General features: G+C 40.7%; 1 long non-coding RNA gene across 1 annotated transcript in view; it reads left to right on the forward strand.

The window, feature by feature from the left end:
- Positions 1–12,472, forward strand: part of LOC138753281 (uncharacterized) — a 110,892-nt gene that overhangs the window by 34,210 nt on the left and 64,210 nt on the right. Inside the window, exon 2 of the long non-coding RNA XR_011351072.1 lies at positions 9,394–9,572. This is a non-coding gene — a long non-coding RNA (uncharacterized lncRNA). The remainder of the gene's footprint in view (positions 1–9,393; positions 9,573–12,472) is intronic.

The following is a 12,472-nucleotide window of genomic DNA, read 5'->3' on the forward strand; positions in this document are numbered from 1 at the left end:
GTGGGAACTCCAAAACTACAGACTACAAATATTAGCAAATAGAGCAGGGAATTCAGCGACTGCTTAGTTAATATAAGTTGTTAATACATGGATGATAAGAGTCAGTACTCTATTAAATATATGTATATAATATTATATGAGTAAATAAATGCGATGAGACCACACAACATATTCGATTATCGTGTGCAGTTTTAATCTCAAATAAATCAGGCCACCATGAGGAGAGGTCTCCTGCCTGTTCTGAATACTCTCATGCACCTAGAACCCACAGAGACACTTGCTTTACAAATGGTAATCTGGGATGGCAGTGCCTGTGGTGGGCAGCAGCTACAAAGGGTTGCAGACTTTGGGGAAAGTAGAGGACTAGCGCAGGGTACCAGAAAATAGGCAGAACACCCTTCCATCTGAGAAGGAGAAGCAAAGGAAATGACCCATGGGACAGTGACCAGGACGGCGGACCAGTGAAGAGCTCCATGGCTGAAGGAACACCACAGACAGCGGGGGCCTGCTGGTGACTCAAGGCGAGGAACCTACAGTGGCTGCGGGCTGCTAGCAACTGGGGCCAAGGGACTCATGCCAAGCTGCAGTCTGCTGGATGCTGGCCCGAAATTGGCCGAAGGGGTACCAGGTATCGGCACCAAGATGCAAGAGGGTTGCCGAGAGCTCTGAAGGTTTCCTAATCGGATGGCAGGTTCAGATCTGGAGCTCAAGTTTGCCGATGGTTTGGACTGGAATCTGTGTGGCTGTGGAGGCTGTGACAGCGCTGGGGCAAATCCACGGATACTCAACGACTCTGGGGGAAATTCTCCTTTGCTTCTCTTCTTCTGACTGTAGGAGGCAATTTCTACCAATGGCAAACCTGTCTTCCGTACAGCACCCAAAGGCAACCTTGTGCAATATGATACTGCTTTTATTACATGACAATAAATTGAATCTTGAATCTTGAGATAAAAGAATAGAATAGCATTATTATAGGATTGGACAAAAAGAACAGAAGGAGACTTCCATGGGACATTAGTTCCTGATGAAGTCATTTATCTCTATTTGTGCTGTAGCCTTGATGTTACATCACTGTTTGAATGGCAAGGTTCTGCTTCCTCGGAAGAGAGAAGGAAAGATAATTCCCTCGATGGCATTCGATGTTCTTTCAGGTCACAATACCCAATCTTTTTTTCTTTTAAAATGTTCATATTGAGTTTTATCTTGAAACAAATACATTGTAGGTCCACATAAGTAAAATATATTATACATTTAAATTGATATATTATATAGAAATATTAATAAATGGATTCATATTCCAATTCATACATATATTGAGTAGTACAAGAAGAAAAAGTAACTAACCAAGGTTGAAATTAATATTCTAAGCAGACTTGAAATCAAGCAACAGCCTCTGTCCATTTAGTGCACCCCTGCACCTTGATCATTCCAATAGTAAGCTATAACTGGACCCCAAGTCTTATAAAAAGCGATCTTAATCTTCTTGACATTATGTCTGATTTTTTTTTTCCCCAACTTAGAAGGGTCATGATATCCAGTATCTGTGGGTGGGTGGAAAGTCCTCTTTCCATTTCAGCAAATATTCCTCTTCTAGCCAGTAATGTAGAAAATGCTAAGGCCTGTCTTTGGTTAGATGTTAAATCTGCGTTTACATCTCTGGAGAAGCCAAACATTGCAATTAACGGACATGGTTCTAGATCGATCCCAAAGATGGCCAAAAGGTTCTGAAACTATCAGTCCAACATTCTTCCAAATTGGGACAAAAACATATGCATCAAAGAGGCTTAAAATGGACAAATTATGAAGCTAACAATACCAAAGGTCCCAAGAATAGTTTTACTTGAAAATATGTATGATATAAAATTGAAATTGGACAAATACAAAAATAAAATTTTTAAGTATTGCAGTAGCAACTGCAAAGAAATGTCTAGCGATATCGTGTAAAGAGGATAGAGACGTGTTATTAAGTCAAGGGTATAATGAGATGAGAAATTGGATACCTTTGGAAAAAATTATGTATAGTTTAAGGAATCGAGTTGAAAATTTTTATATTATTTGGAAACCATCTATGGATTTGATGGATAATTTTCCATCCATCTCTTCTATCTTATCCACTCCTCTTCATTAGTATTTTTTAATAATAATTAATGATTGTCTTAGCTAATATTATTGTAGGTGTTTTTTTTCTTTTCTTACATTTTGGGGAGGGATGGGGAGAAAATATATAAAAGTACTTTCTTGTATGATTGGTTATGGATATTCGATTAACGTTTTATTCATTTTTCCTGTAATGATGCAAACAATTAAATAAAACAGGCTTCAAATCTTTTACATTTGTTAAACAATGAGTTGATATTTGGGAAAATTTGAGTGAGCTTATGTTCATAGCCCGGAAGTAAAATCTAAAATTGGGTAACAACAGCCCTCCATCGTTTCTTGAATTCTGAAGATAACTTTTATTTGATCTTGGTTTATTTTCTTGCCATATATATGTGTCATATATGTGTCAAAGAAAGACTTAGAAATAAATATTAAAAAATTTTGGTAAAATATTAATTTTATCTGAGTTAATATGGCTTATTATCGTTAAAGAAAGTGGTGACCATCCAGAGAGTATTGTTTTAGCCTGATTAAATAAAACTGCAAAGTTTTCTTTAAAGAGGTTTTTTTTTTAAATTCTTAGTTATCATAACACCTAGATATTTAAATTGTTCTTTCACTATTTTAATGGATAATTAGTGTATAAAGTAAGTGAGCCCTTTAATGGTAATAATTTGCTCTTGCGTGGATTAAGTTTATAACCTGCAAACTTACTAAAGCATGTAAGTAACAACAATATCTTTGGTATAGCTGCCTCTGGAGTGGACACAAAAAGTAAAAGGTCATCTGCATATCAAGATAACCTATGTTCAGTAGGCCCTCTGAACAATCCTCTAAAATCTTCATTTGCTCGTAAAGCAAACAGCTCGTGGCTGAACCTGTAGATCAAAAAGCCGGGCCATACCTGCGGCACTGTTTTGTTCAGCCATTGAATGCTTTCCGCACGGAGAGGAGGCAACTGAAATGAAAGGAAACTTAGACTATTCGTGAATTTACCCTTGTGGCTGGCGTGGAAACGATATATGTGATAAGACAGAAATGCAGCACATCATAATAAGGGCACAGTCATTCGCTTTCAGCTCATTGAACTGAGACAAAGGAATGAAGTGAAGGTTTTCGCTCACTGAGAATGCGACTTGATGACCCCATCCATCCTGGGTTAATTGGCTCAATGAAAAATCGCAAGTGAACACCACAAGAGTTTTCATGTTCGTTACTAACATCCTGCCAATTCATTGTGGAGGTGTTAGTTTACCTGGGTCATGACCTGACATTTCCTGCAGATTACACATTTTTCCCAATATTTCCTTAATGGTTTTCCTGTTTGTAATGTGCGTCGAAAGAACCAAAGAACGGTTGATCCAAACCAAGGCTTTTATTAACTAAAAGACTGGAGCATATCACAAGTCGGTCGACCAGTCCAGAATGATCTGGTCTGGCTAGGAGCAATCCTTTAAGACCTGCCAGTAGGTGTGGCTACACTCTCAGCCAATCACCGTCATCCTACACTACCATCTGTACATATACACATTGGTGATAGAATCTGTACTCTCATACTGTTAATCCACAAAGCTTCCGTGGGTGAAACAGTGATGATATTTTCTTGTTTATTGTTAAAGCAAATTTCTCCAATAATTTCACCCAGTTGTGATTGATAACATTCAATAAGCCTTTAATATTCAGTAAAAAGCTCACCAATCTGGTGAAATGATACTTGGGGATGTGCTTGAAGCCATTATTGGATTGAATGGAATTGTTTGTAGCCATCTGTACTGTTCTTATCCAAACAATTCAACCCCTTCATAGCACAGCAGGTATTGCAAAATCAAAAGCAAAAATGCAGGAGATAATGTGACATAACAAAAAAACTGCCGGGTATTCTGTTATAATTAAGTAATGTATCATCCTGCACTGATGGGAGGTCAGTTCAAGATCATCAAGAAATCATCTTTGAATCTGGAGGGGCACATTTTCTGCTGCGCGACAAAAAGGGAGGAGAAGTGAGTGTGACCGGGGGTGGGATGGTTCCCTGAATATGTTGGCTGCTTTGGTGAGGCAGGGGGGAGGTGAATGAGGGGAGCCTGATGTGCTCACAAAGCTCTGCAGTTTCTTTTGGTCTTGTGCTCACTTAGAACATGCAACAGTACAGCACAGGAACAGGCCCTTCAAACCATGGGTCTGTGGTGAACCTGATGGCCACATCAAACTAAAACTCTACTGCTTGCACATGACAGCTATCCTTCCATTCCATTCACATTTATGTGTCTGTATGCAAGCCTTTTAAACATTGTTATTGTTGCTTCCACCATTCTAGTCACCTACGAATCTCAGTGTAAAAAACTTGCCCACCCATCTCATAGAACATTGAACATAGAATACTTCAGCACAGTACAGACCTTTCAGCCCTCGATATATTCCTTAAAATAAAAATCCTCCCTACCCCATAACCGTCTATTTTTCTTTGATCCACGTGCCTGTCTAGGAATCTCTTAAATGCCCCTTATGTTTCGGCCTCCACCACCATCCCTGGCAAAGCATTCCAGGCACCCACGATTCTGCATAAAAATCTTACCCCTAATGTCTCCCTTAAACTTCCCTCCCTTCATTTTGTACTCTGGTGTTTGCTATTCCTGCCCTGGGAAACAGGCATTGGTTGTCCACCCTATCTAGGCCTCTCATAATCTTGTAGACCTCTATTAAATCTCCTCTCATCCTTCTACTCTCCAAAGAGAAAAATCTCAGCTCTGCTAACCTTGCCTCATAAGACTAATTTTCCAATCCTGCTAAATCTCCTATGCACCCTCTCCATAGCTTCCACATCTTTCCTGTAATGAGGTGAACAGAACTGAACACAATATTCCAAGTTTGGTCTCACCAGAGATTACAACATGACCTTTCTACTCTTGAACTCAATCCCCCTATTTATAAAGCCCAGCATCCCATAAGCTTTCTTAACTATCCTATCAACCTGTGTGGCTACCTGGAGGGATGTATGGATTTGGACCCTAAGGTCCCTCTGTTCATCCACACTCTTAAGTATCCGACCATTAACCCTGTACTCAGCCTCCCGGTTTGTCTTTCCAAAATGCATCGCCTCACATTTATCCAGATTGAACCCCCATCTGCCACTTTTCTGCCCAACTCTGAATCCTGTCTTCAACAACCTTCAGCTCTATCCACAACTTCTCCAACCTTCGTATCATCCGTAAACTGACTGACCCATCCAAGTCATTTATAAAAATCACAAAGAGCAGGGTGTCCCAGAACAGATCCTTGCGACACTCCACTGGTCACTGACCTCCTTTCATCACCTGTAACACGTCCTTTAGTGGGTGACAATTTTACCCTCTGAAAAAAGATTCTGAATGTCTTCCCGATCAATGCCTTTCATATTTGCTAAACTTGTATCAGGTTTCCCCTCAGTCTCTGACACAAGGAAAGAGATTGCTGGGGCTCTGTCTGAGATTTTAAAACTTTAGAGCATGAGTTCAAGTTCAAGTCTATTATCGTCCGATTGTACAATTACCACATGACAAAAGAGCGTTCTCCAGTTCTTGGTGCAAAAACATGCAAATATATAAATTAAAATAACACACATAAAGACACGATATGTAAGTAGTACATATATTAAAAATAAATAAATATTGTTAATTAAATAGTAGAGTCTGGGAGGGTTTCATGAGCACTGCCTGTAGGAAGAATCTGCTTCTCAGCCTGGTGGTTCAGGCTCTGATACACCTGTACGTCTTTTCCAAGGGGAGTAGACTGAGGAACAAGATGACTGCATGGCAGCTGACAAGGTGCTTCACATGAGGCTACTTAACAACATTAGAGCCTGTCTTCTTCTTTTCTTTCTTTGGCTTGGCTTCGCGGACGAAGATTTATGGAGGGGTAAATGTCCACGTCAGCTGCAGGCACGTTTGTGGCTGACAAGTCCGATGCGGGACAGGCAGACATGGTTGCAGCGGTTGCAGGGGAAAATTGGTTGGTTGGGGTTGGGTGTTGGGTTTTTCCTCCTTTGTCTTTTGTCAGTGAGGTGGGCTCTGCGGTCTTCTACAAAGGAGGTTGCTGCCCGCCGAACTGTGAGGCGCCAAGATGCACGGTTTGAGGCGATATCAGCCCACTGGCTGTGGTCAATGGGGCAGGCAGAGATTTCTTTAGGCAGTCCTTGTACCTCTTCTTTGGTGCACCTCTGTCACAGTGGCCAGCGGAGAGCTCGCCATGGAACACGATCTTGGGAAGGCGATGGTCCTCCATTCTGGAGACGTGACCTATCCAGCGCAATTGGATCTTCAACAGCGTGGATTCGATGCTGTCGGCCTCTGCCATCTCGAGTACTTCGATGTTAGGGATGAAGTCGCTCCAATGAATGTTGAGGATGGAGAGGAGGAAACACAACAGGAAACACACGAGCATGGGTAGAGCATTGCCTGATTGGCAGGAAGCAGAGAGTCAGAATACAGGGATCAAATCGGCTGATTGGCTGCCAGTTGCAAGTGGTTTTCCACAGAAGTCAGTGTGGGGGACACTTATGCTTTATATTAATGATTTGAAACATTTTGAATGTTGAAAGCACAAGAGATCAGTAGATGTAGAAAGGTTGTTTGCCATGGTGGGACAGTCTAGCAAAAGAGGGCACAACTCCAGGATTAAAGATAGAACAGAGATGTGGAGGAATTTCTTCAGACAGAGGGTGGCAAATCTGTGCCACAGGTGGATGTGGAGGCCACATTATTGGGTGTATTTAAGACAGAGACTGATAGGATTAGCCAGGGCATTAAAGGTTATAGGGAGAAGGCCGGGCAGTAGGGTTGAGAGGGGAAATGGATCAGCTCATGATTAAATGGTGGGGCAAACTTGATGGGCTGAATAGCTTATTTCTGCTCCTTTGTCTTATGATCTTATAGACGTGATTCCCTTTTTCAAGAAAGGCAGATGGGAAAAGCCAATGGTAACTGCAAACCTCTGAGGCTAACACCAGTGGGAAGGAAGATACTGGAAAAATCCTCAGGGGAAGAGTTAATGGTCACTTGGAAAGGAAAAGATTAACCAGAGATAACAGCAATGGTTTTGTTAAGGACAAATCTTGTCTGATCAATTCAAATGAATTCTTTGAAGAAGTAAAAAAGTGCACTGATGAGTCATTTAATTGATTTAGACAAGGCACCTCATGGAAGACAAGTTCATTGAGGTTACAGCCCACAGGATCCAGGGTAAGATGGAAAACAGTATCCAAAATTGGCTAGCAATGAGAGATGGAGAGTAAAGTTCAAAAATTGCTGTCTTGTGGATGAGTAACGGTGTCCCTCACGGATTGGCGCCGGGACCCTTGCTATCTGTAACCTATGTGATTATCTTCAATGTGGATGTCGTCACGCTTGGCATGGCCAGAAAGTCTGTGCAACACATGGCAATTGAAGGAGCTGTTAATAGCATGGAAGGCTGTCTTGGGCTGCAGAGAGATGGGCTGAAGATGGTAGATGGAGTTTAATCCAGACAAATGTGAGGTGATGCATTATGGGAATACAATTGGGGGTGATGTAAACCATGAATGGTAGAATCTTACAGAATGTGGAGGAACCTTGAAATATAGGTCTATAGATTATTGAAAGTGACTACATAGATGGTCAACGTAGTAGGGAAGACATAATGGAATACTGACCTTTATTAGCCAGAGCAATTAATACAGGAGTTAGGGAGGTTATGTTCCAAATTTATAAAATCTTGGTCAGACAGCAGATGGATTAATAACTTTAATTTAAGTCACCATGGTTAGCCATTGCAGCTCTAACAATTCGGGTTCGAATCCAGAGCTGCCTGTAAGGTATTTGTACATTCTTCCTGCATCAGTGTGGCTTTTGGGTTTCCTCCCACCTTTCGAAACGAACGGGTCTCGTAGATTCATTGGGCTATTTGGGCAGAATGGGCTCTTGGGCTAGAAGGGCCTGTTACTGTCCTGTATGTCTAAATTAAAATTAAAATGCCCTTGGATGGATGGGATAGATGGTGCAGAGAAGGTTCACCAGGAGGTTGGAATGGAGCAGCTCAGTTATACGGAGAGACTGGAGAAGCTAGGTCTGTTGTCCCTGGAGTGGAGGAGTTTAGTAGGAGACATGATTGAGGTGTGTAAAGTTATCAGGAGTGCAGGAAACATGTCCCTATATCAGACGTAGAGGACACTTATTTAGGATAGGTGGAAGGGATTTAGAGACCATGTGAAGGGAGAGTGGTAAGTACTTGAAATGCACTGCCTCACAAATGGTTGAAGCTGGGTGTTGACAGCATTCATGAATTATTTTGATAAGCATTTGAATTTCCTCAGCCTAGGAAATTCTGGTCCAAGGGCTGGAAGATTAAATGAATGCAGAATGATGCCCAATGGTGCTCTGGACGAGCTGGGACAAATGCCCTGATCCCATGATTCCATGATCTATGACCAGCGGTTCAGAGCTGATGCAGGCAACAGATAAATGAGAGGACAATCCAGCACAAAGTGACAAAGTGCAGCTTCTCTGCTATTTCCTCCAAAGTTCATTCTCAGCAGTCAATTCCAAGGCCAACACTCGTTGTGGATGATTGCAGGAAACCAGCCAACGTCAATTTCAAACTAATGAGATAAGACGAGAGACGGCAGTCTCAAAATTCTGATTCTTGGCGCTGCCTAGAAAGTAATCTTTCTTTGCTTTGTTTTCTATGAGGAGGCCATTGTGAGTTCCAGTAAGACGATTTGTCTGGGCTGTGTTGTAGTAGTATTCGCAATACATGCCCACAAGACATGATGTGTTGGCAACCAGTGCACTTCAGAAATTACAGGCATTTTAAACCGATGATAGGAGTTCCTAATGTCCAATTATTTTAGAATTTTAAGGTTTCTAGGCTGGGAAATTCAATCATGTTACATTCTATTCTGCTTGTATATTGACATACATGCTGGTCTTGCTAAAAAAAATATAGATTTCATGCTGACAATTTAGTTTACTCTGATTTGTTTTGCTCTGCAATATGTACCACCACAATATCTTTAGTCACAGACTTTAAACTGTCAAGATAAGTCAATCAATCGAAGGCAGGCAGATTGAGTTAATCAATTGAAGGCATACTGGCTGAGTTAATCAATTGAAGACAAGTGGTTCCATCTGGTCTAGGATCCAAATAAACTGATTTTCTGTAACTTAAGACTTTTATTTATGTTTGATATCATAGTGGATTGGAATATTATCTTTCAGCACCCAAATAGGTGTTGCAACACAGCCCAGACAAATCATTGGAAAGTCTCCTTTGTCTTTTGCAAAGGTCCACTGTGAAATTTCTGAGTGGGCATGGATCCACAGCACAAAATACGTTCGCTGAGTTTGCTTACAAGAGTGGTCGAATGGAAAAACAAAATACCACGTGGAAGTATTACAGTTACCAAAGCTGCAGTACACTGTTCACACTGTGATTCTTCATGCTGCAAATTGGTGGATTTAAAGGTAAGTTACCATTATATCATGTAATACTACATTTAGAATGTAACATCCATGAAATTCTTTAACCTTTGGCAGGCAGAGTGTCGCCACTTTGTCCAGCGACCCCTCACAGAAACCTACGGCACCTGGTGTTCCTAGGCGGACTCCCCTCCAAGTATGGACCAAGCCTGAGCTTGCTTAGCTTGCGAGATCGGACAATCTCAGGCGTATTCAGTCTATTAGTCTTCTGTTATTCAGGCTATTAGGCTTCTGTTTTGATAAAGAAGTCAATGGAATCTCTATAATTTCTGGATCAGTTATCCTTAGCAATGAAAGATAAGGTCAGAGAATGAAACAGGACATATGTCGGAGAAGAACATAAAGGTGATTTAGAATAAAGGTTAGAAAATGATGGCAGAATAATTTAGAGTTTCAAATTTAACAAGTGTCTGAGAACAACATACTCAGTGGAGGAATGACATTGTTCCCTTTTGACCATTCAAATTTGAAACAGCAGATCTGAATCCCAAATCACATCTTTACCAGGATCCTTAGGACACATGGTACTGGTGCAAATAGCTACGCCGATGTTCATTTCTGTTAACGCTGCAAATCGGTGATTTCAAGACACGAAGAAGGTACGAGCTGGTCATTTTTAAACTGTCAAACTGTGACCAATTGACCTTCTAACCCCATACGTCTTTAGAATGTGGGAGGATATCAGAGCACCTGGAGGAAACCCACATGGACACAGGGAGAATGTACAAACTTCATACGATCAGTGCCAGTTTGGAACCCAGGAGCTCTGGTGCCGTCAATAGTATTGCACTAATCAGGCTGCCCCATTTGTTGAGACTAATGACAACCCAATATAACTTCCCAGCAACTTGCGGTGAACTAAACTGCCTTGCTACAATTATTTTCCTGCAAACACACACTCATCCAGGAGCCATATTATAGACATGCTCCAAAAATATCAGGAAAACTTTCAGTGTTCTAGTAAAAAATGTTCCCCTTGGCATTTTGGGTTAGAATGAGGGTTTTCACCATAATTTTAGCCAGAAACACACTCATCCAGGAGCCATAAACTCACCATTATTTTTTTCCACAGTTTCTGGAACATAACAACAAGTACAATAAAGAAATTTGCTCTGCGCATGCTTAAAAGCCTTCTCCGTATGATGTTGCCAAATGCAACATTACTGATGTGGTGACATTGAAGACATAAAACATAATTGTACAACGGACTGCAATTAATTTTTGTTTTCATTTTTGGGTAAGGGGAGACAGATGCACATTGGAGGTGATATAAACTGTAACAGGAGTTACACATTTCCATTGACTTGTGTTTGATGTCTAATGAGCAGCTAATCCGCCACTGGTGTTCCGTGCCAGTACTTGGAGGTCCAGCAAAAATAACTTCCACAGAAACAAATTTTAAATCCTATAAATGCCTCTTTTGATAAAATCCATGTTTTATAATAAAACCCACCACTTTTATATAAAAAAAATTAAAACACCACGTATGCCTTTTGAAAAACAGAAGAGTTGGTTGGGACATAACTGTGTCTCTGCAGTGGTGATTGAAGAACCAGGAGAATTAAAACAGCAAGACTCCAGTCCTATCACTTCTGTGAGAGAATTAGTACAGCATGACAAAGTCACATGAATAGATTCCATTAGAAATGTAGACCCAGGTATGACGGGCCCAGAGGACCCTAAAAACCCAGCAGCAATAGAAATTCACCAAGACAAATGGTTACTTAGCAAAAAGTTACTTTTAATTTTCTTTCAACATAAAGACAGGATCAAACTTTAACTTAACCCCCTTCTAATTCTAAGCAAACCTGTATGTAATGTTCAGAAAGGTTCTTTGATTCACAGTCCTCCAAGTTCACCAGTATCAGGCAATTCTTATACTGTGCACAGAATTTAATATTTATGAATCTTCACCAGATTTAAAGGTAAATGGTTACCGCTCAGGAAGGTTCTGGTCAGTTTTCAGAGAGAAATTTCTTGCTCGTTGGACACACACACAAACTGATTCCTTCCAATCAGCCACGTCAGTGTTTTGCCAAAGAAACTTGCCCCATCAGGGTTTTCCAGGTGGTAACCTTTTTCTTTCAGGTCACCACTGAGTTCCTTTTCAGTTTCCCTTATCTCAGGCGAAACATGATACAGCCAGCCATCTCCTCTTGTATTTGCCACAAGGGCTTTGAACAGGCTGAACTAAGAACTCACAACCCATCTTTAAAATGGGGTTTTAAACATGCTTCCAAAAGCCACTGCAGAAAACCAGCAGTCTCTGTCTCTCTCTGTCTCTCTTCATCACACTCGGAGACAAACCTGCTTGACTCTCTCTGCTTGCAAAACCACATGACCTTCCTAGAACAGCAAACTGCATTCAGACAGACTGCGGCACCAGACCCAATCTTCTGAGTCTGTTCATCTGTTGCTTTCCAAAACAATAATACCTTACTCCACAGCATGTCCAATTAACACTTACTTGTGAAGTCCTTCAGCAAAGCAATTTCCATTGTCTTTACAAAGGCACTCGGAGCTTGGACTCTGGCATTTTAAATGAAATCTGTTTTGAAGTGCTTGTATTTGTTTGTGACCTACACTAAAAAACCTGCTACAATTTATCTCCTTTAAAATATATCTATATACAATATAAAATATAATATAATCCATCACACTGGAACTGTAATGGAAGTAAAATATTCAATAATATGCATACATTCATGATGGAAGCCACTGTAAGTGCTGGGAAATTGGTATTCACAAATAAAAGTGTCCACTGCACAATTAATAATTTAAGACATTTTCAGTAATGTGAGCTTATCCACTTTGGAAGGAAGAATGGAAGATCAGATTATTAGTTAAATGGCAAGTGATTGCAGTACGCTGATATGCAGAGGGAC

This window comes from Narcine bancroftii, chromosome 2 (assembly GCF_036971445.1).
Source record: "Narcine bancroftii isolate sNarBan1 chromosome 2, sNarBan1.hap1, whole genome shotgun sequence".
NCBI lineage: Eukaryota > Metazoa > Chordata > Chondrichthyes > Torpediniformes > Narcinidae > Narcine > Narcine bancroftii.